Genomic DNA, 25,023 nt, shown 5'->3' with positions numbered 1-25,023 from the left:
TGTAGAAGATTATATACAATAGAATTCCATTTATACATGATTGAAAATTTTCCAAACTACACAGGTATACATGTAAGTAGGTGGTTGGGGAGTTGGATTATGCAGCAAATCTGTGTGAAATAGTACGACAGTGATTTCTCCTAAGTAGGTATGTACGTTTGTGTGTATGTGTATATAGAGTTTTGGAAAAAAAATAGGCATGCTTAAGAGGACATAGATGATACTCTTATTAAACTAATTATGATTATAAAGTTTTATTTTAAAAAATATTTATAATTGCATATGCATTGTTATGATTCATTAGAATGATTATATTTGTATATCTTTCTGTTTCTGTATAAGTTGATGTGTTTATCCATACATATATTTCCCTGAGTTTGTTGGTTATTAAGAAAGCAACTGCAAATTAGTGCAATCATTATAGAAAGTGGTATGGAGGCTCCTCAGAAAACTTGGAATGGAATATATGATGTATTAAAGTGCATTGTACTGTTATGTATAACTAATTAAAACAAATTTAAAAAAGAAAAAGAAATGGTCAGGCTTTAGATTAGTGTATATATACTTTCTGCTTTGAACATATTTCTATCAGTTCGAATTTTATTCAGTCTACAACAAAAGAGAAATACTTTGAAAAAGAACTCAGGATATGAGCTAATCACAATGTAAAGATTCATAGGTAAAAATACAGTATTATGATAATCAAGCAGACAGATTTCACATGGTACAGTTTTGTGTAGATACAAATAGTCTGATAACATAATAATTTCTTCTGCAAAAAATAGTCATCTTTACATCTATAAAATGTCAATAGTGATCAGGAATCATTTAGTAATTTTTCCATGTAGTTAATTACACATTAAGATGAGGAAACATTATATATTATTAATACACTATCTAAAAAATTTATAATAAAGAGAAAAATGTTTAATGGTTTATAAAGTGATCAATGGTTATTTTTAAAAAAAATGTAGACTCATAAATATACAAGTAGGAAGTTGCTTAGATAACTTGATACTTTACAACTCTACAAGAGGAAATTAAGAGCCAGAGATGGGTACTGATTTTCCCATGTTCACTGTGAAAATGCATGTCAGGGTTAATTTTAGATATAAAATTTCATTTGCCTGTATTTACATCATCCTTACATTTTGTTCTCCCAAATTCTGAATGAAGAATGTATTATTAGATTCATATTTATCACTCTTAAGATTATCTATGAAGACCACAAGTAAAAAAAGATAAAGAAAATGACAACACTAAAAGCAAATATTGTTGAGGGCTTGCAATGTGCTACACCTGTTATAACATTCCAGAAGTGTCCACATTTAATACCTATGAACTCTGCAAGATAGTGTATCAGTTATGTGTTGCTGCAAAATAAACAGTCCCCATGCTATGTATCTGAAAACTATAAACATATTTTTGTCAAGGGCTTTGTGTTTCAGCAGTGTGAGTTGTTCCAACCAGGGTGGAATAGCCATCTGGTAGCTGCAGCCATGTGGTGGTGGATGAAGGATGTGGGTTTAAAATGGCTTCCCTTACACAGCTGGTGTTTGGTACTGGTTTTGCCTGGGACCTTGTGTCTCTAGCCAACAGGTTTGGAACTCTGTATAACATCAGTGTTCCAAGAAGGGCAAGCTCCAATGCGTGAACTCTATTTATCTAATTTTGGTTATGGTATGGGATGAAGGTAAGGAAGTCCCTATAAATTATTTACTTTTACTAGAATCCTTAAGTTCAGAACTGTGTTCTTCAGAAAACCAGCTTCCCTTAATCTTTCTGTTTGTAGTTTTTATGACTGGCTCTTTTATCTTTTTTGAGTTTTATAATCTTGAATATGTCAAACTGTTTTGATTTTGTGAAGCAATAATCTAAAAAAGTCCTTTGCTTATAATTAAATTTTTTGTCTGTGTGGTTTTTTGTTTTTGTTTTTGTTTTTTGTTTGTTTGTTTAGTTTTTTCAGAGAGAAGGAGAAAGCATTTGTATTTCCGTGGCCAGTGATGCTTGTGTTAAAATAAAAAGCAAACCCAACCCAAGAGAGAGAGAAAAACCCAGGGTAATCTCTTCTCCTCTCCAAATTAGTATCCAAATCATGAAGCCTTTCTTTTTTTATTTTAATGAGAATAATCATTCCATTTAGTCCAAATTAATTTTTTCTTCTGTAAAAATTTCTATCACAAATGTTATAATTCAAATACAGGTACATCATGATAATTTTCAGGGGTGCTTTCATCTCTCAGACTGAATGAAGACTATGTCAGTTTAATAGCCTGATTCTAATTGATCAGACCACTTCGTTTAGGTGATTTTTAATTCAATTGCCTTTTCAATTTTAATTAACATGAACAGGGCTACCAGAAGGCAGAAGTTGCTTCTGAGTTTTTACTTTATTACAAATGGTCACATAAAGTTGTCTAGTAGTTATGTCAGAATAATGTAAAAATTCATTTGTTTTAGATGAAGACCAAGGGAGAGCAGAAGTTGTAACTGCTAGGGAGTGAGAGTCAGTGACATGTAATATTCTTTTAACAACAGTGCTTAATTCATATGAGCTGGAATAAAGCAAGCATTTTAATAATTTTCTCCTATAGTAGAAAAGTCTTTCTCGGTTTATTTTTTGTTTCAGTGTTTTTGTAACTCTAATCATATCTTATTATCTCAACATAAATTATTCTTTCTTTCCCTTTACCTAACTTTGCAAAAATGTCTCACAGTCACAAAACCTCCTAGAATCATTAACTCAGAAGAAAGTTTTCCTCTTCCAGAACATATTATGTACAGGAATTTTCATTCCTGTTCCCAATTGTGTAATTTACATGTAATGCCAAGTGAGCATCAAAATATCCATTTTATTAATGAGAAAGATGGATTTGAGAATGCAGATTGGACCTAGTGAGGAGCTTTCTACTTATTTTTTCTTAAGTTAAACTTGTCCTTCCAATTGAGGTTCCACCAATGGAGACCTCAGAATGGAGTCAAGGAGGGCACTACACAGATTGAACATCTTGACACATGATACTTGGAAGTGATGCCGACAGAGTCTGCAAGGTTTCAAAATATTTGTATAAAACAATGAGTAAATTTAGGAGTATTAGATCCTGGCATTTGGCTCCAGAACAAATCTTTAAATCCAGCATCTGAATTGCGAATTCCAATGCAAGAGAAAGTCAAGACACGGTGCTGAGGCTTGGGAAGTAGAGGTGGATTTCAGATTGTCCATTTACCAGAGGTGTTGAACCTACACACACAAATAAATTATTCACACAACTGACCCATTTAAATGCTTATTACATTACTCCCATGCAAACCCTTCAGTACACTCATACACCTATAGGGTAGAATTTCAAAGATAGATCTTCTTTTATGAACAAGAGAACTGGAATTCTTGTATGAATTGAGAAAATAATCATTTCTCAGTTTCTGACGTGGCAAAAATTAAAGAATTTGAGAAAAAAAATCACCATGAGGAAAAACATACTACCATTATAGCAATTATATTTCTAAAAGTTTTGTTATTTATTTATAAAAACTCTTGCTAATATCAATAACCTAAAATATCAATTGGGCTTATAAATGGTATTTTTCTTTTTGTTTTATTTACATTTTTACTTCGTTTGTGGTTTTTATGGTTTTGTATGCACATGCTATGTTAGTTAGATTTTCATCACTGTGACCAAAATACTTGACATAAATGACTTAAAGGAGGAAAGATTTATTTTGGCTCATGGTTTCAGAGGTTTCAGGGCATGATATGGCTTCATTGCTTTGAACCTGAGCTGATGTAGATTATCATGGTGAAAGAGTGCAGCAGATAAAAAACTGTTTAACTTATAGTGGGCAGGAAGTAGAGACAGAGAAAGGAGTTGGGGACATGAAATATCCTTCCAAAGCACTTCCCTAGTGGCCTAAAGTTCCATCTGCCTAAAGTTTCTACCATGTTCCAGTCATCCATTCAGCTATGAATCCCCCAGTGAATCAATCCATCTATGGTAATGGAGTACTCATGATCCAAATGTTTCCCAGGAGCCCCACTTCTGAACATCACTTCCTTGGGTAACAAGTCTTCCATAAATAAGCCTTTGAAATACATTCCAGATCAAACCATAACACATGCATTTCTTTTTCAATAGTTTGTGGATAAATAGTATCATGTTAAGAAAATATTTCCCGTTTAATAATATAAAAATGCTCTTATTCTTATGTTATGTATGAATACATAGGAAGTTTCTTTCTGTGTGAAACAGGGATCTTGCTTTATTTGTAAGATCACCATATACATACAAAGAAATTTGTAGATTAATTTAATTTTGATCACTAATTTGAAAACCTCATTTATCATGTTATTTTCTGCTTCCTGAATTGACACTTTGTTCTATTTATTTATCCTTCAACTACTTTTTTAGAATATCTTAATATCTAAGTGATTTAAATAAGCACTTCTAATAATATATCATATTATCTTTATATTTTTCACATATTTTGCAATAAATTTATATTGACATACATTATATTTATATATGCATATTAATCTTAAATTCTGTTTCACTGAACTCTGTTATTTGCATTATTTCACTTTGTTGTTGCTCTTTATGTGAATTTACTGTGTAAACAAGCAAAGTGTTTGTAAGTGATATATTATCTAATTTTATTTCATTGTTTGCACCAATAAGATCCTTCACAAACTCTCTTATAATACTGCATATAATTTTGGAGGAGGGTACCAGGGATTGAACCCAGCGGTACTTAACCACTGAGTCACATCCCCAGCCCTTTTTGTTTTTTCTTTTGAGACTTGATCTCTCTAAGTTGCTTAGGGGCTGGCTAAAATTGCTGAAGCTCTCCTTGAATTTGTGGTCCTACTGCCTCAGCTTCCCCAGCTGTTGGGATTACAGGTGTGCACCACCACACCTGGCTCAATACTTTTAATCTTTCCTCAGATATTTGTGTGACTTCTAGTATTTTAATGGTAGATGCAATATTTATTTGTTTTGCTATTTTTATGTCTCTTAATTAGTAGAGGATGTTGAACTTTCTCAAAAGCATTTTGGATTCTATTGAGGCAATCATATATTTTCTCTTTAACAATTAATATAATGAATTATATAAATGGATTTCCTAATATGAAATCACTCTTGCATGCTAAGCTAAATCCAATTTGGTCATGGAATATTAGTCTTTAATAACACACATGAATTCCATTTGCTAATATTTTATTTAGGATTTATGTATTTTTAAGTGATTTTGATTTATAGTGCTGTTTCCAAAGACATATTATGTGGTATGCTGGTTTTATCTAACAGTTGCATGGTTTTTTAAAAGTGACATTTTTAGCTTAGTTCAGGAATTTCTAAAATAATTATATGAAGGAATAAATAACCCATTTTAGATGTCTGATTATGACAAGAAAGTAAGAAGATATGAATATTCTTCATGTGCAAAACAGTTCTAATTGTTAAACAAAGTAAAATAAGAATCTAAACCAATTCTATGGTTAACAAATTGTGAAACACTGCTGATATATTTACCCTTAAAATAGTTATGATGTGATAAAAAGTGAGAGAAATGACAATGGTGTAGTACAAAGAAGAATAGGACAGATATGCAAATAAAGTACACCAAATTAGACCCAGGTGGTCATGTGAATGAAAAAGACTTTTGCATGTACAGGTGTTGAAAAAGAGAACAAAATTTTGGAGAAAAGATCTATTATTTAATAATTGGTATAGTGAAAACTCCTGTACTCTAATATGGAAAAAATAAATGAGACACTTCAAATGATTAAAGGGCAGTATGTAGAACTTTAAATAATAAAAATAATAGGAGAAATATTGTATAACATTTATAAAAATAATGTAAACTAAACTACTAAACATGTCCAAGTATAGATCTCAAAAACCTTAAAAATAAAGAAATAGTAAGGCATGGTGGCACATGCCTATAATTGCAGTTACTCGGGAGGCTGAGAGAGGAGGATTGAGAGTCCAAAGCCAGTCTCAGGAACAGTGAGGCCTTAAGCAACTCAGTGAGACCTGATCTCTAAATAAAATACAAAATAGAGCTGGGATGTGGCTCAGTGGTCTAGTGCCCCTGAATTCAATCCCCAATAAAAAAAAAAAAAAAAAAAAAGAAAAAGAAAAAGACATAATCATATACATCTAAAAAGAACAAATTTTTTAAAAAGTTTTTAAAAGGAAAATAGAAAAATCTATGAGAAAAATATGAATAAAGAAGCTGATAGAAGTATTTCAGTAACCAGAAAAGTTTACTTGAAGGTAAATAGCCTTATTAGGAGTAAAAAAGGATGGAAAGGGTGAGTGGACAAAGGAAAGTTGGATTGGATTGGTATTTACTATAACATGCACTGAACTCCATTAATCTGTACAATTAATACATGTTCATCAAAAATAAAATAGTTTTAAAGAAGAAATGATGAGGATGATTATATAATGGACAAAACTGACTAGGAATATACAACGGTTCTGAACTTGCTTGAAGTTATTTAATAGCTTTAAAGGCAAAAATCTAACAAAATACACATCAAACTGGAGTAACAAATTCAAATGATGAAAATTAGTAACTTCAAATCCAACTTGAGCAACACAATTAATAAACCCTATTTTGCAAATATAAGTTTTCATACAATGTGAAGAATATTTTACTAAAATTGTAAATGGTATTAACTCCCCTGCTATAAGAGAAAAAGATTTTTCTGTCTGCTTCAAGAAGCAAGGCTTGTTTATATATTATGTACAAGAAACATATCTAAGACGACATTATTCAGGAAATCTAAAACCAAACATATGAGCAAAGCTATACCTATCGAATGAAAATATAATTAAGAACATGTGATCTTGATATTAAACAAGTAAGTTTAAAGCCAAAAAGGCTTAAAGGAGAAAAAGAAGGACACTTTGCAATGCAAAAATATATAATTCATAACAAGAACATAACATTTCTAAATATGTATGCCCCAAATAATACTGAATGCACCTCCATGACCAGAAATTCGTCAAGAGATGCAAGAAATATCTTAGAAACTCATTAACAATAGACTTTAATGTACACTCTCAAAGACAGATCAAAGAGGAAAAACAAAGTTGGGTATAGAAGATCTACATAATGCAACCAGTGAGATAAATCTTCTGGATAAATATAGGAGCCTATAGTCCAATAATTAGAAATACAAAAATTTTCCCATCATATGAAATATTTATAACATTGATTATATATTAATTATAAAAATATTACAAATGGAGTTTCCCAACAGAATATAGTCTCCATAGAAATCATAAACAAATTTTAGTAGGCCCTCCAACAAAACATTACATTTTTAATTAAACAACTCTTGCATGAAGAGAGAAATGCAAATTATGTAATCTCTAAAAATAATTAATACAACACTACATATCAGAAACTGTAGGCTATATTAAAACTGTGAGAACATTCATAGTCATAAATATTTTATTAATTATACTGAATGTATGAAAAGACATTAATTTCCTAATCTGAATTGTTGGGTCTGGGGAGAGAACACCAAGTAGTACAATAGAAAGTCAAATGAAAAAGTTCAGAGTAGAAATTAATGATATAGCTATTGGATAGAGTGAATTTAGTTACTGAATTAAAATCTATCCCTTTGAAAAATATTAACCATATATATGCATATATACGAACATATATATAATATGTATAATAGTTATATCTATAAATCTTTATCTATCCATCTATATATGTTCTATGTCAGAGTTCTCTGGAGAAGTAAAACCAAGAGGATATACTTATGTACAGAGAGATTTATTTTATGAAATGGCTCATGCAGTTTTGGGAGCTGGCAAGTCTGACATCCACACAAGCCAGCAGACTGGATAATCAGGTAAGGGTTGATGTGGCAGTCTTGTGCCCCAAGGCTGGAAACTCAGTCGTGTCTGTTGTGATATTTCCTTGTTCATTCCGAACTTTAGTGATTTGGGTTTTCTCTCGTCTTCTCTTTGTTAGTGTGGCTAAAGGTTTATCAATTTTGTTTATTTTTTCGAAGAACCAACTATTTATTTTGTCAATTTTTTGTATTGTTTCTTTTGTTTCAATTTCGTTGATTTCAGCTCTCATTTTAACTATTTCCTGTCTTCTACTACTTTTGGTGTTGGTCTGTTCTTTTTCTAGGGCTTTGAGCTGTAGTGTTAGGTCATTTATTTGTTGAGTTTTACTTCTTTTATTAAATGCACTCCATGAAATAAATCTTCCTCTAAGTACTGCTTTCATAGTGTCCCAGAGATTTTGATATGATGTTTCTTTGTTCTCATTTACCTCTAAGAATTTTAAATTTCCTTCCTAATATCTTCTGTTATCCATTCATCATATAATAGCATATTGTTTAATCTCCAGGTGTTGGAGTAGTTTCTGTTTTTTACTCTTTCATTTATTTCTAACTTCAATCCATTATGATCTGATAGAATACAAGGTAGCATCTCTATCTTCTTGTATTTGCTAACATTGGCTTTGTGGCATAGAATATGGTCTATTTTAGAGAAGGATTCATGTGCTGCTGAGAAGAAAGTATATCCGCTCTTTGTTGGATTGTGTATTCTATATATATCTGTTAAGCCTAAATTATTGATTGTGCTATTGAGGTCTATGGTTTCTTTGTTCAATTTTTGTTTGGAAGATCTGTCCAGTGGTGAAAGGGGTGTGTTAAAATCACCTAGTATTATTATGTTGTTCCAGGCCCTTCTAGCTTTTAGGGTCTGTGTTGAAAAATCTGCTGATAATCTGTATTGGTTTCCCTCTGAATGTAATTTGATTCTTTTCTCTTGCAGCCTTTAAAATTCTGTCTTTATTTTGTATGTTAGGTATTTTCATTATAATGTGCCTTGGTGTGGGTCTGTTGTAATTTTGTATATTTAGAGTCCTATAAGCCTCTTTGTACTTGGTTTTCCATTTCATTCTCAGATTTGGGAAATTTTCTGATATTATTTCACTGAACAGATTGCTCATTCCTTTGATTTGTTTCTCTAAGCCTTCCTCAGTCCCAATAATTCTTAAATTTGGCCTTTTCATGATATCCCATAATTCTTGTAGATTCTGTTCATGATTTCTTACCATCTTCTCTGTTTGGCCAACTTTGTTTTCAAGATTAAACATTTTGTCTTCAATGTCTTAGGTTCTATCTTCCAGGTGTTCTATCCTATTGGTTATGCTTTCTATGGAATTTTTAATTTGGTTTATTGTTTCCTTCATTTCTAGGATTTCTGTCTGGTGTTTTTTTTTTTTTTTTTTTCAGTATCTCTAACTCTTTATTGAAATAATCTTCTTTTGCTTCCTGCATTTGCTCTTTTAACTGTTGAGTGGTGTGATCATTCAGTGCCTGCATTTGCTCTTTCATCTCATCGTTTGCTTCTCTGATCATTTTAATTATGTACATTCTGAACACCCTTTCTGACATTTCTTCTGTCATGCTGTCATTGGATTTTATTGATGTAGCATCTAGGTTTGTTTGGGACATTTTCTTCCCTTTTTTTCTCATATTGGGCAGGTATCTACCCCTCTAGTAGTGAAACTCTATTGGCTTATAGTTTCCCTGTAGATTTCCAATAACTCACCTCCTAGCCTTCAGTAGCCTGAAGTCTTGGAGGAACTTGATAATGCAGTGATACACAAGGAAGCTGCCCCTCTAGGGGTGGTGGCCTTCAGGTGGGGTATATTTCCTGCTGTTGGGAAGAAGCACCTCCACTTGTTGACCAATGGTCAGTCAATAGGGGGACTAGACTACAGGCTCCGGTGTGGCTGGTCTGGGCCTGTGTCTCTGGTTCTACCACCCTGGAGGGAAATCCTTGTCCGGTGGGGAAGACTCATGCAGTGGGGATGTCTCCCTGGGCAGCTCTCCTCTGAGAAGTTCCCTTCAGTTTAGAACTACCACCTGGGCTAGGTAGCCCTCCTCTGCGATGTTCCCAGGGATCTGGACCTACCTCCTGGGCAGGGGAGCCTTGTCCTGCAATTGAGACTCTCACTGGGCAGCCCTCCTCTGTGATGTTCCCAGGGGTCTGGAACTACCACCTGGTCTGGGGGGCCTGGCCCTGCGAGGGACTCTCTCTCAAAGTGGCCCTCCTGTACAATATTCCCTGGGGAGTGGATCTACTGCCCAGGCCTGGGACCCTCAGTCTGCACCGAAGCCTTTTGCTGGGTGGTCTTCCTCTACAATGTTCCTGGTTATCTGGGTTCACAGCTCCAGCGGGGGAGTCTCACTGGACAACTCTACTCCACGAAGTTCACTGCATTCTGGGACTACTGACCTGTCCAGAGAGCCTCGCCCAGTAGGAGAGACTCACCCAGCTGCTCTGAGTTGGTCCTGAGTCTCTCAATACCTCCTCTTCTTGAATCCTGAGTGCTGTCGAAGGACCTCCAGTCTCCTGTAGGTGTCTCAGGAAGGGAGCTGCCCTTCCAATGATGATGGCCACGCCCTCAGGAATAATTCAAAATGCCTGCACCAGCCTCCAAAGAAGCTAAGGAGCCCCAGTGAGGGTGCGCTGAGTCAGCACAGAGGCAAGTGCAGTTTCCCTCAGCAGTAGGGGAGCAGGTGGGCAGGCTCAGCAATGGCGGCCGACCTAGGCGTGGAGGTATTTAGGTATTTTCATATGTCTACATAGGAAAATTATGTTAGATTTATTCTACTGTGTTTCTTATTCCTATCCCCCCTTCTTTCCTTTCATACCCCTTTGGCTAATCTACTGAACTTCTTTTCTTCCCTTCCCCACTGAAGCCATAAGCCTTTGAAATAAAGTTATTTCTTTTTATTAACATACATTAATTGTGCACATTAGTGGAGTTTGGAGTGATGTTTTCATACATAAATACAACATGCACAGATAAAATTCAACCCACACTCCCCCTTTTTCCAATCTCTAGTAATCACAATTTTCTACTTTCAGGTTGACATTATTTAGCATCTGCATATCAGAGACAATACGTGGTTTTCATCCTTCTGAATCTGGCTTATTTCACTCAGCATAATGTCCTACCGTTCCATCCATTTTGCTGCAAATGACAGGAATTCATTTTGTAAGGCTAAATAATATTACATTTTGTGTGTGCATCACATTCTTTATCGATACATCTTGTGAATGAATTTGATATGTTAGCTACTGTGAATAGTGCTGCAATAAACATGGGAGCACAGGTAGCTCTTTGGAATACTGATTGCATTTCCTTTGGGTATATACCCAGCATTTGATAGTTAACTCCTATGATAGATCTATTTTTGTTTTATAGACTAACTTCTATACTGTTCTCCATAATGACTATAACTTATTTATATTACTACCAATATTAAATAAGGGTACTTCCTCTTCCTCATTCTTACTAGCATTTGTTATATTTTGGTTTTTAATAGCCATTCTAACTGGGATGATACAATATTTCATCATGGTCTTGAATTTTATTTCCTGGTGCAAATGATGTCAAACACTTTTCATATATATGCTGGCCATTTGTATTTTTCTTTTGAAATTAGTTTTTTGATACTCATTTGCCTGTTCTCTAATTGAATATTGAATATTTTGGTGGGTTGTTAAGCATTTTCAGTTCTTTACATATTCTGAATATTAATCTTTTGGTCAGTTGAAAATATTTGCCTCTGCAATTGACAAATATGTTTTCTAGATCTGTAAATTTTCTTTTCATTCTGTTGCTTTTTCTTTTTTTGGCTTTGCAGGTTTTTTTAGTTTGATGCAATTGCATTTGCTTCTTTTCTCTGGTTCTAGGATCTGATGCAGAAAATCATTGCCTGTACCAATGTCTTGAAGTGTTTCCTCTGTTTTCTTCTAGTAGTTTCAGAGTTTCAGGTCTTACCTGCAGGTCTTTGATCCATAATGAGTTAATCTTTGACAGGGTGAGAGATAGGAATCAAGTTCCCATCGTCTGCATGATTTATTTTAAAAAAAACTGATTAAACCAATAACAAGTAACAAGGTTAAATGGGATTTGAAAATTATTCCATCAAAGAAAAGTTCAGCATGAGATGGCTTCAATGCTGACTTTTACCAAACTTTTGAAGAAGAATTAGTGGTCATTTTCTCAAACTATTCCATAAAATTTCAAACCCATTCTTAGAGGCAAGCATTATTCTGTTACCAAATCCAGGCAAGGACACCACACAAAAAGAAAACAATTAACCAGTATCCTCAGTGAACAAAAACGTACATTCCTTAACAAATTTTAGCAAGTCAGATTGGAAAGCACATCAAAAACATCATCCACCATGATTAAGCTGATTTCACCCCTTGATTGCAAGGATGGTTCAATATGCACAAATCAATATGCATAATATATCATATCAATAGAATGAAAGGTAAAAATCAAATGAAAGTCATCTTAGTAAATTCATAAAAATCATTTGATAAAATTCAAAATCCTTTAACAATAAAGGTTTCAAACAAATTAGGTATGGAGGGATCATACCTCAATATAATAAAGGGTATGTACTACAAAGCCACAGTCAACATCATTTGAATGGCATAACACTGAAAATATTTCCTTTAGGATCAGGTATAAGACAAGGATGTCCACTCTCACTGCATTTATTCATGATAGCACTGGAAATGTAAGCCAGAGCAATTAGGAAAAATAAATAAAAGACATACAAATATGAAAGGAGGAAGTCAAATCCCTGTTTACACATGACATGATTTTATACATAGAAACCTAGAGTCTCCATCAAAAGACTATTAGAACAAATCAGTAAAATAGCAGGAAAAAAAAACCAATATACAAAATCAGTAGCTTTTTGATACACCAATAGCAAATCTGCTGAGATAGAAATCATGAAAGCAATTCCATTCACAATAGCTACAAAATCCCCCCAAAATGAAATCAAAAACATTTGCAATAAGTTTGACAAAGAAATGACAGTTATAAAATGGTGCTGAAAAAATGTCGATTCTGAAGAATCAGATTTCTTAAGTAAGTCTGAAAATATAAAATAAATGTTAAAATTGAAAAAACTTTATAATAATATAACTTTATAATAAACTTTATGATAATATAATATAATAATATATAATATATAATATAATTATATATAATAATATAATTATATATAATATATAATAATATAATAATAATATATTTTCTGAAAAGACCTAGTAAAGCAAAAGAGGAGCACTACATACTTAAAAGATGTTAATATTTTTCATACTTATTCATTGGTTTATTTAAAAATTTATAACAATGCACTATTCTGCACAACCTTCTTCTCAATTCCTAGATAACAATTATACTTAAATTGGCGACTAAATTAATGCCATTTGGTTTTGTATGTTTGCTGTGATTGTGCATATGCATAAAATATATACCATTGTTTTGCATTATTAAATTTTAATTAAGGGAAACATTGGTATTCTCATTTTGCAACTCTGATAACCAAGAATTCATATAAATATGAAAACTACTTTCAATGAATAATAGATAGAGATGCAGTCCAATTTTAAAAATAGACAAAGAATATAGGCAGAAAACTTACTAAAAGAACCACAGATATATTAAATGATGTTTAATCTCTCTTTCGATCAAATTAATTAAAACAGCAATAAGACACTGACTTTTAATTCTTAGATTAGCAAAACAAATATCTTGGTTCACCAAACACTGTCATAGCTATGAGAAAAAAACATTCTTGTGCATCCTTGGATGGAGTGAAAGCTGGCAAACATATTTTGAAGAGTATTTAGTGATTCATAATATGTGCATGTCTTAGAAATTTTACTTTAAAATGTATATCCTTGTGATGCTCTCTCATTCCTATACTTGACATAGAAGACTTTTGTCTTAGGAATCATAACAGTGAAAAAAAGAAATACAACCTTTCCTTAGAAGATGAATGGTGAACTATTTTTTTCATAGTTGCAACATTCTACTATAGTTAAAATTAATGTAAAAACATTAGACACCAAAAATAATTTACAGAAGTGTATAAACTGTATGTTGTCATTTATATAAAAGCAACCAAAATAATTTTCTTTACATTTTTATGTACATCTATGTATGTGGTAAACATATAACAATGTGGAATACATTTGGACAGCAACTTCAGAATGTTATTTATCTAAATGTTGAGAGAAAGCTTATGCTATTGTTCTAAATTTAATTTTTTAATTAAAAAGAAAGAAGTATTAAGCAAATATTTTTAAAATTCCCATATTTTAACCTCCCTATAAGTACAAAGCATATGGTATACTATTTTCTGTTCATAATGAAGACATACAAATTATACATTACAGTGTTTTCCCTAAAACCTCAAATTTAGAATCATATTTTATAATAAAAATTCTCGGAAAATTAGTTTTTGTTCACCTGTTACCTAGAATTAACATTCACAGAATGCTATAAATATGGAATGCCGAATAGTCCTGCTTCTCAGTCTCCCAAGAAGCTTATTTTATAAAATCTTGACATAAGATTTTGAAGTTTCCTCTCTCCAGGCTGTGAAATGCCAGAGTTCATGTTGGTATGGGAATTCCCACCATGAAAGAACTTTCTTATCTCTAATTTGTGATGCAAGGTGTGAGAACAGAGAGATAGTTTGACTCTTAGAAGTGTCAATGTGAGAAAATAAAAAAAGGTGATTACAAGAACAGGTTGCAACTCAGAAGTGTCAAATACAAGAAAAGTTTGAAGAAAAATAGACTTTATAGAACTCACTTTTTCCACAATGGTCTAAAATCTTTCCACATACTGTTTCCCTTTTTCTAAATAGTAGATCAAAATCATTTCAATTTTAACCTTGCCAGAAATATAATGTAGTTTCTTTTTGTTTTTTGTTTTTTTTTAATTACTGTGTAAATTTCCCCCTCGATTTGGAACTCAGGGGATGGGCAATTGGTGTGGTATAAGCTGCTTTTAGTGAGCACGAACCTCTCAGATTATGTAACTATGAGGTTATTAGGGAAGTTAAGTGACAAAGTAGAAAGAGAAAATTCTAACCAAAATTTTGAGATCTTATTAAAATAAAATGTTACTCTTTAATCAAATCTGTGTGTCACTGGAGGTTTTTTTTTTTTTTTTTTTTTTTTTTTTTTTACTAATCTGCATTTAGATATTTATAACCTGAAAATTATTTTTTCACTTTAATGAGAGTGGTATAAATGTGTGAATATGAGTGTGTGTTTGCACAGGTGTGTTGTGTATGTCTGCTGTTGAACCAGTTGCAGTTCAGAGACTAGTTGTTTAGACGGTATTAGTGCTAGAAACAGCTATAGGATATATCCTCTCATTACCTCTAGATGGACAAAGGACCATTGGGCTTCAAGTAAGAAAATAGAAAGTAGCTTTGATTTTCACAATGGGACATCGTTTAAAAATAAATCTATCAGGCTTTGGGAAATGGATTTCCGCAGTTCTGTGATTTTTGTCACAGGAGTAGGTGACACCCTTGTTGATGAAATAAAATACCCCTTAAGGGAGACGCTGGTCTCACTGTCAGTGGCCCTGGAAAGAGGTTTTTCTCTAAGTGGAAAGTGGTGTTTTCTTTTCTTTCCACCAGGACCCCATATCAGGAATGTGTGGAGACTCCCACAGCTGTGGATTTCCACTGGTAATCCAGGTAAGGGTAGGACTGGGAGAGAGGGCGGGAATAGTGGAAAGTAGGAAGTTTCTGGTAATGTGGGAGTCAAGAAATTAGAGGACAGGGAGCTTTCCAAGGAGTCACAAGATTTAATTTTGCCCTGTAAACTATATGAGTAGCCACTAATAATAAGATTTATATGTAAATCTGTGTCCAACTTTTTATGAAATTCATAAGATTTATAAGTTGTGTAATTAAAAGTTAAATCCTGAGAGGAATTTCACTTTTGTCCATAAAGTTGGAAGCTGGAAAAGGTTTCCATTATTCCCACATTAAAATGAGCAAAAGAACAACTTTAACAGAATAACATCTTTTTGATCCCATCACAGATCTGAGATTGCAACACAATCAAGTATCTGGAAGTCCAAGGAAGGGACCAGCACCTCCAAGAGGGACAGTATGTGCAGATCAGGTCACCTGTGTCAGACAATAGAAGCGGAAGCTGCCATCCACCCCTGAGGGAGCAAGGAAGAGTCAAACAAAATTACATGTCTTGCTGGAGACTCTGTGTGGGCTATCACAGCAGGAAAACCCAGGGATACTCAGTACATGAGGAGTCTGCACTCTTGTTGCTGGCTCCTATCCACAGACCTTCACTTTGTGCCCCTGAGAAAGATTGAAGATGGAGTAGAACATTAGGGAGGGCTATCCTCCGTGATAAAGTCCTGCAGGAGGGGAACGGTCACTGCCAGGGGAAGGCAGGAAGATCTGGTTCTTGGTCTACACCATTCTCAAACATAGATCTAAAGCTTCAGGCCACTCTATGTAGAAGAGCCAACACTCTCACCCAGGTTAAGGTAAAGATCCACTTCGGCTGAGGAAGCACAGAAGTAGCAAAACCCAATACCTTTAGGAGGGGAGACGTGTAGAAATACTAAGCTCATGATCTCACTAGTGTTCTTTTAGTTTTGGGCTTGGGGCAGGAACTTCTCTCCTAATGCACCACATACACGAGAGTTTGATTGCCATAAGAAATCCTAGGCTAGGCACACAGAAGTTGCCTAAGATCAGTACTGGCCCTCACCCACCTGCTGAGCAAAATTAAAGTGACACATTAGCAACCTACAACTGGGGTAAATGCAAGGGGTCCTGAGTGCTGTCCTCTGTAGCACAGGTATGAAGGGATGGGTGACATCTGAGAGAGGATCAATGATACTAAGAAAAATCTCTAGCACCCAGGACCCAAGTTTAAACACAAGGTAATCCGCAGAGAATTTGAAGACGATGGGTTATTGATGGTAACGATAGCAACATCAAAGTCCAAATCCTGTTCAACCTTGGACAATATTCACTTAACTCCTTGGCTAGTGACTAAGGGAAGAAGGATAATGAAAATTACCAAGTAGATATACTATTTATTTTATAAATCGTATTTGGTAGTCAATCAAATTTTATGAGAAAAATGGCAAGAGGAGAAAACTCATTGTCAGGATATAAAACAAGTGGAAACACTCAGAGATGACCCATATGTTGTGATTCTTAGAAAAACTAATGACAAACTATGATAGATAAATTCAAGACTTCAGTGGAAAATGAATAGCATACATGCATAGTTAGGGGATTTAAATAGTGATGGGAGTCAGATATGGTGCTCAAACCTGTTATTTGAGCAACTTGCAAAGCTGAGGCAGAAGGATCTCAAGTTCAAGACCACACTGGGCAACTTAACAAGACCCTTTCTCAAAATAATTTTTTATGTACATACACACACACACACACACACACACACACACACATATATATGAGAGAGAAAAAAAAAACTATAGAAAAGTACCAAATAGAAAAGCCAGAAATAAAAAAAAAAAGCAGAGATGAATAATTTTACTGTTAGGCTCAACAATAGACATAATACAGCAGAAGAACAAGAAGTAAAGAAAAGAACAAGAAGTTAAGAAAGAACGAATTATGCAAATTAAAATACAGAGAAAATACAGAGGCAATAACAAAAACTGAGCTTCCTTTAGGTGTGGGAAAATACAGGCAGTCTGATTTTTGACTAATTATAATCCCAAAAGGAGAAAAAATTAAGAGACATTTGAAGGAATAACAACTAAGGATTGTCCAAAAGTAATTAAAGACATCAGAGTACATAGCCCCCAAATCAGAGGATGTCCTAAAAAGATATTTGCAAATGAAAATAAATAAAAACATCCAGATTCATCATAGTCAAACTAGTGATAACTAGTAAAACATAAAATCTTGAAGGTAGTCAGAAGACTTTAAAAATACAGAAAGAAAATATAATTCACCTAGAATTCTGCAGCAAGGAGAAAATGAAGGTGAAATAATGACTTTTTCAGACAAACAAATTCAAAAAATCGTCAGTAGTTGTACACCCTGAGAAATTTTCAAGAAATTTCTTCATGCAGAAGAAATATGAATCAAAATTTGAGTATGGAATTGCTCATAGTAGTGAAGAGCTCCAGAACTGGTAAAATGACAGCAAATTTTTTTAATCATTTTAAATTTTCCTAGGAAGTAACTCCTTATCTACAGCAAAAATAGTAACACTGTAAGACTTGTAACACGAGAAAATGTGACATGTATGACAGAAATAAATGAAAGTATAGAAGAGGAGGAATTAGAAGTGTGATACAAAGGACCGTAGAATAAATATGAAAAGCTAAGTTTGCATAGACTATATGATTTTTAAAACTAGCAGTAGAGGATTACAGAAAATAATCTAAATATAGCAAAAATGGAGAAAAATTAAAATATAACAGATGAAACGATCGCAAAATAACCAGAAATATAACAGGTTTAAGTTCAAGCATACTCATATTATGCATAAATGGTGTATTTCAATTAAAAGTGATTAAATTGTTTTTAAAAACCCCAAACATATTTCTCTCAAGAAATCGATATACAATATAGATTAAAATTAAAACATGATACATCTAAAAAAGGGTATAGTGTGTAGACAGTAAACAAAGAAATCATGAAGTCTATATCATGTCAGACAAATTAGATTTCTGAAAAGAAATATCAAGGAAGATAGAGGAGTATTACTTAAGAACAAAAGTTTTAATCCACCAAGAAGACATAATAATCACAAATGTGTACATATTTAGTAAAGCTTCACAATATAGAAAATAAAGACTGACCAAACTGGAAGGAAAAAATAAGACAATTCAAAATTTGATTTGGAGACCTCAATACTTTTTTCTCAATAACTGATGGAAAAAGTAGAAAATCAATCAGAAGACCCAAAGGACACGATTAACCACATGAGCTTATTGGTATGTAGGGTTACTCCACTCCATTACAGAAGAATGCACATTCTTTCCAAATGCATTTAATATTTGCCAAGAAGGATTTATTTGAAGCCTTTAAGAAATTAAAAGTCTTCAAGAAATTAAAAGAACTGAACCATGCAAAAGATATTTGCTCACCCCAATGAAATCAAAGAAGAAATCTTCTATAACAACAACAACAACAACAACAACAAAATCTGGAAATAAATATTTGTAAACTAAGCCATACAATTCCAAGTAAATCATGGAATGTAATGAGCAAATGGGAAAGCAGGAAAATATTTTGAGTTGAATGAAAATGAGAGCAACATATCAAAATTTGTGGAACCAACTAAAGGAATGATGAGGAGGAAGTCTGAGCACCAAATATGTGTGAGAAAATTATAGTCTCCATCAATGATCTGCCTTTCCACCCCTACAGTAAGAAAATTGGGTAAATTAAAGACAAAATGAGCAGAGAGAATTATTAAAATATAAATAAGATTGAAAAGAAAAGCAATAGGGAGCATCAATAAAACTAAAGGTATCTCTTGGAAAAGATAATAAAAACCAATAAATTTATAACTATTCTGGTCATAATAAAACAAGAAATAGACAAATACCCAGTATTAAAAAATACCAGGTATTATAACCACAAAACTCAGACATTAAAATAAAAACATGATAATGATTGTGATAATTAAATGAAAGGGGCCCTTTCTTGAAAGTCATATACTAGCAACTTTCAGGAAAAATAAAATAAAACTAGACGATCTGAATTGTCCTTTATCTATTAAAAATTAAGTTTGTAGTTCAAACCCCTTCACACAAAGAAAATGCAGGCAAAGAGGGCTTCACTGGTAAATTCTACCAAACACTTAAAGAGCAAACTGCCAATTCTAAACTCATTCATACAGAAAACACAACAATAAGAAATGCTAACAAAAAAAAAAAAAAGAAAGAAAGAAAGAAAGAAAGAAATGCTTGGCCACTTATTTACTTATTTTACAATTTCAGAATTAACTTGATACCAAAAATAGACAAAGACTTTAAAAGAAAACTACATATCTGTTCTGAACACAATTAGTAAAAATTTTATCACATTGAATGGAGCAACACATATTCATTGTGATCAAGAGAAGGAAAGTTGGATTTACATTAGAAAATCAATTAATGTTATTAACTATATCAATGGACTTAAGAAGGTAGCACACAGATTACTACAATGAATCTAAACAAAATTTCAAAATTCTAACATGACTAAAATAATAACTTTAAACTGGACAGTAAAGAAAACATTCTCAACCTAGTAAATGACATTTATGAAAGACATATGGCTCAGAACACTAAATAAATTAAAGAAAACCTTAGAATATGGAAAGATCTCCCATATTCTTGGATAGGCAGAATCAACATTGTCAAAATGGCCATACTACCAAAAGTGCTACACAGATTCAATGCAATTCCAATTAAAATCCCAATGATGTACCTTACAGAAATAGGGCAAGCAATCATGAAATTTATCTGGAAGAATAAGAAACCCAGAATAGCTAAAGCAATCCTTAGCAGGAAGAGTGAAGCAGGGGGTATCACAATACCAGACCTCCAACTATACTACAAAGCAATAGTAACAAAAATGGCATGGTACTGGCACCAAAATAGACAGGTAGATCAATGGTACAGAATAGAGGACACGGACACAAACCCAAATAAATACAATTTTCTCATACTAGACAAAGATGCCAAAAATATGCAATGGAGAAAAGATAGCCTCTTCAACAAATGGTGCTGGGAAAACTGGAAATCCATATGCAACAGAATGAAACTAAGCCCCTATCTCTCACCCTGCACAAAACTCAACTCAAAATAGATCAAGGACCTTGGAATCCGACCAGAGACCCTGCATCTTATAGAAGAAAAAGTAGGTCCAAATCTTTAACATGTCAGCCCAGGATCTGACTTCCTTAACAGGACTCCCATAGCACAAGAAATAAAAGCAAGAATAAACAACTGGGATAGATTCAAATTAAAAAGCTTTCTCTCAGCAAAGGAAACTATCAGCAATGTGAAGAGAGAGCCTACAGAGTGGGAAAAAATCTTTGCCACCCACACTTTAGATAGAGCACTAATCTCCAGAATATATAAAGAACTCAAAAAACTCTACACCAAAAATACAAATAACCCAATTGACAAATGGGCTAAGGAAATGAACAGACACTTCACAGAAGAAGATGTACAAGCAATCAACAGATATTTGAAAAAATGTTCAACATCTCTAGTAATAAGAGAAATGCAAATCAAAACTACCCTAAGATTCCATCTCACTCCAATTAGAATGGTGATTATCAAGAATACAAGCAATAATAGGTGTTGGCGAGGATATGGGGTAAAAGGTGCACTCATACATTGCTGGTGGGGTTGCGAATTAGTGCAGCCACTCTGGAAAGCAGTGTGGAGATTCCTCAGAAAGCTTGGAATGAACCACCATTTGACCCAGCTATCCCACTCCTTGGCCTATACCCAAAGGACCTAAAATGAGCATACTACAGAGATACAGCCACATCAGTGTTCATAGCTGCTCAATTCACAATAGCCAGATTGTGGAACCAACCTAGATGCCCTTCAATTGATGAATGGATAAAGAAACTGTGGTATATTTATACAATGGAATATTACTCAACCTTAAAGAATAATAAAATTACGACATTTGCAGGCAAATGGATGAAATTGGAGAATATCATGCTAAGTGAGATAAGCCAGTCTCAAAAAACCAAAGGACGAATGATCTCTCTGATAAACAGATGATGACACATAATGGGGGGAGGGGTCAAGAATGGAGAAAGGAGGGACTGTATAGAGGGAAAAGAGGGGTGGGAGGGGTATGGGGGTAGGGAAAAAATAACAGAATGAATCAAACACCATTATCCTATGTAAATGTATGATTACACAAATGGTATGCATTTACTCCATGTACAGAGAATCCCATTTGTTTACAATAAAAATAAATTTAAAAAAGGACATATGGCTAACATTATACTTTAATTTTTTTCCAGAGTCAATGATAAAGCAAGAATTCCTGCTCTAAACACTCCTATTCAACATAGTAATAAAGATCTTAACTAGTGCATTAAGGTAGGAAAAAATAAAAGAAAATACATGTATACTGCAAAGTAAGAAGTAAAGGTTTTCTCTGCAGATGACAAGAATTTCTGTTTCAAAATCCCAAGGAAGCTATTTAAAAGCCAAAAGAATAGCTGGATGAAATAGTTACAAAATATATGTCCATATACAAGAGTCAATTCCAGTGCAATTACTATCCAAAGAGTTTTGAAGTATAATGTTATCCTAAAATGTTTACATAAATTAGAATGACAAGAACAATGTTTAAAACTAATTAATTTATAGAACTTACAGATTTTGATTTTGAGACGATATTATAATGATAACCAAGACAATGTGGTGCTGGCTGTAGAATATGTTGTAGATCAATGGAACGACATACGAAACCAGGGCTAAGTCTACACAAATGCACAAACTGGTTATTGATCAAAGTATGAATCAAATGCAGTTCAATAAAACATGGGGTCTCTTCAACAGATGATCTGGACCAATTAAACATTATTAGGCGATAAAATAACAATAAGAATACCTCTTGACTTGTCTCTATGTCTTATTAAGTATTAAAGTAGATCATAGAGCTAAAGGTAAGGTGTAAAACTGTAAAATGTGTAGAAGAGAACATGGAGAAAATTTTAATGTAGGGTTGAGTGATAAATTCTTAGCTATGACATTAGCATCACAATTCATTAGTCCATGGTGAGTTGGTCCTATTGCTTTGAGCCTGTGGCACATCACGGTGGGATTGTGTGGTGGACCAGATTTGCTCACTTCACAACCAGAAGTACAGGCATCAAAGAGGACAAGACTGTGTTTCCACAATCTCTTTGAAGGGCATACCCCCAAAGACCTAAAGATCTTTTCATATACCCCCTATCTTAAAGGATCCACCCTTCCCAATAATATCACCCTGAATTCCCAACTTTTAACCAAAGGACCTTTAGGGTACACTTATCCTAATCACAGCAATGGCATATTGGAAATAGCAAACAACGCTGAAAGCACATTGTTACAAGGGGTTGGAGATGGGAAGATTGAATCAAACATGACTGGGCATAAAAGATTGCTTTATGGGGTGTGGAAGTGTATGGTTCTGTATCTTGATTGAGTTGGTGGGTATAGAATGGTATGCATCTGTAAAAATTCATAATGCGCTGTAGTTAGGGTAGTTAGGGTGAATACCTCAATAAGGCTGACTAAATCAGGGTCTGGCTTCAGTTAAAGTGTGGGAAATGAAGAGAGTATGAACCATTCTTCAGAGAAATTAGTAAAGGAGAAATATACTCTTGCAGAGGTCTTTGATGCAAGGACCACCTGTGCCATAGGGAACTGCTATGCCCAGCATGGTGTCTGTCCCCACAAGGGTCCTTGGCATTAAAATGCAGCAGAGCAGAAAGACAGGTGTGGCATAGTAGAGAAATGTGCTGATGTACTCGAAAGCTACATCTTCAAAAGACTCTTCCCCAAAGGACTGACAGATTCTTTGCGTTAGGTTACTGGATGTGTCAACATGGGTGAAGCCATGTGCTACTCTACCAGTGTTAAAAGAGCTATTGTGATTTGTAATATTATGGTTTGGTGAATCCTAGAGTTGATGATTTTATAAATTTACAAAAAAAAAATCATTCTCTCTCTTTCTCTCTCTCTCTCACACATACACAACACACAGGATCTGTTTTGTGCTAATATTTATTTTCAAGTCTGTGTGTGTGTGTGTGTGTGTGTGTGTGTGTGTGTGTGTATGCACACACATGCATGTGAATGGTAGAAATAGAAAAATTACCTATGCCAGAGTATAGACTTCAGTGCTTCTATAAAAAGGAATTAATAACTTGCAGAATTGTCTCTAAAAGTGTAAGCATGGTAATTGTGATCATTTTGCTTTTGTAAATATTCTAATATGGTATGTGATATCTGTTCTTAGACTAAAAGCAACAGATAGTTTCTTTGGGAAGTCAGTCTTGATATAAAGGAAAAGTTGAATGAGCAGTACAAGAAAGCTAAGTCTCATGTTGTTAAATGATGGAACATTAAAATATGTAAAGTGGTCACCTGCAGCAGCCCTGTAGGGGGAGTCAGACTGTAAACCTGATTCCTAAGAATATCTGGGTTCCAGACATATTTAGAATTCCTCTGTTACAATCCAGTCTTGGTAAACTGTGACTATGCTGCAGTTCACATTGTCTTACTTCATTTTGCTTTTTAATGAGATCTTATTATGAAAGAAATTTTTTTTGTATTTAAGGTGACCTCAATATGTTTCTCTCTCATGTGTCTTAGACAAACTGATGGTTGAATCAATCTTTGTTTGAGTCTTGATTTTATATTTTCATCAGTAGGTTTAATTCCTGATCCTAATACCAAGTCTCAATCATATATTCCAATTCTAATTTAGGAATTTGTCTTATTCTTTTCCCTTTCAAAACTGGAGAATGCCTCTTCTCCTTTGACTCCCCACAGTTGATTTTCATCGTGCCCAATAATTTTACTTCCCTTGTTAGAGATATGGAGGGTGTTTCTGGATCAATCTGTATCATTTGTACTGAGTGCTTTCTGCCTACCCTTAACTTCTCTTTAATTATACTCTAGGACAGACCTTGTCACTGAGGGATTGAACTGATTACTACCTGTTCTCTACCCTTATATGCTCTGCACATTACACTCCTTCTGAAGGGCTGGATTTTCTCCAATTACATAACTAGTTCCAGTTTTGCTTTTATTAAATAATTTTTAATTTTCTTCTTCCTGGGAATACAGAAATGCTAAATTTTCTAGCTTCTCTTGAGAGGTTATTTGGGGTTGATATGGGTAGTTTTGGCCAATGAGCTGTGAATAGATTTGGGGTTGATGTAGAAATTTTCCACATTCTCTCTTCTCTGACAGAGTGATTTTGCAGTCAAATGATGAGACAATGGAAAAGCCATATGCTTAAAAAAGTCTGATTGCTGGCACACATGGAGACGGAGCTTGGAGTGCAGTTGGACCTGACCTGCACATGTGTTTTGAATGAGGAATGTGCCTTTGTAGTGCTGAGCCACTGAGGTATTAAACTTTGTCATT

This window comes from Sciurus carolinensis, chromosome 10 (genome assembly GCF_902686445.1).
Source record: "Sciurus carolinensis chromosome 10, mSciCar1.2, whole genome shotgun sequence".
NCBI classification, from domain to species: domain Eukaryota; kingdom Metazoa; phylum Chordata; class Mammalia; order Rodentia; family Sciuridae; genus Sciurus; species Sciurus carolinensis.
The sequence above is the reverse complement of the archived record's forward strand: the minus strand, read 5'-3'. Positions refer to the sequence as shown.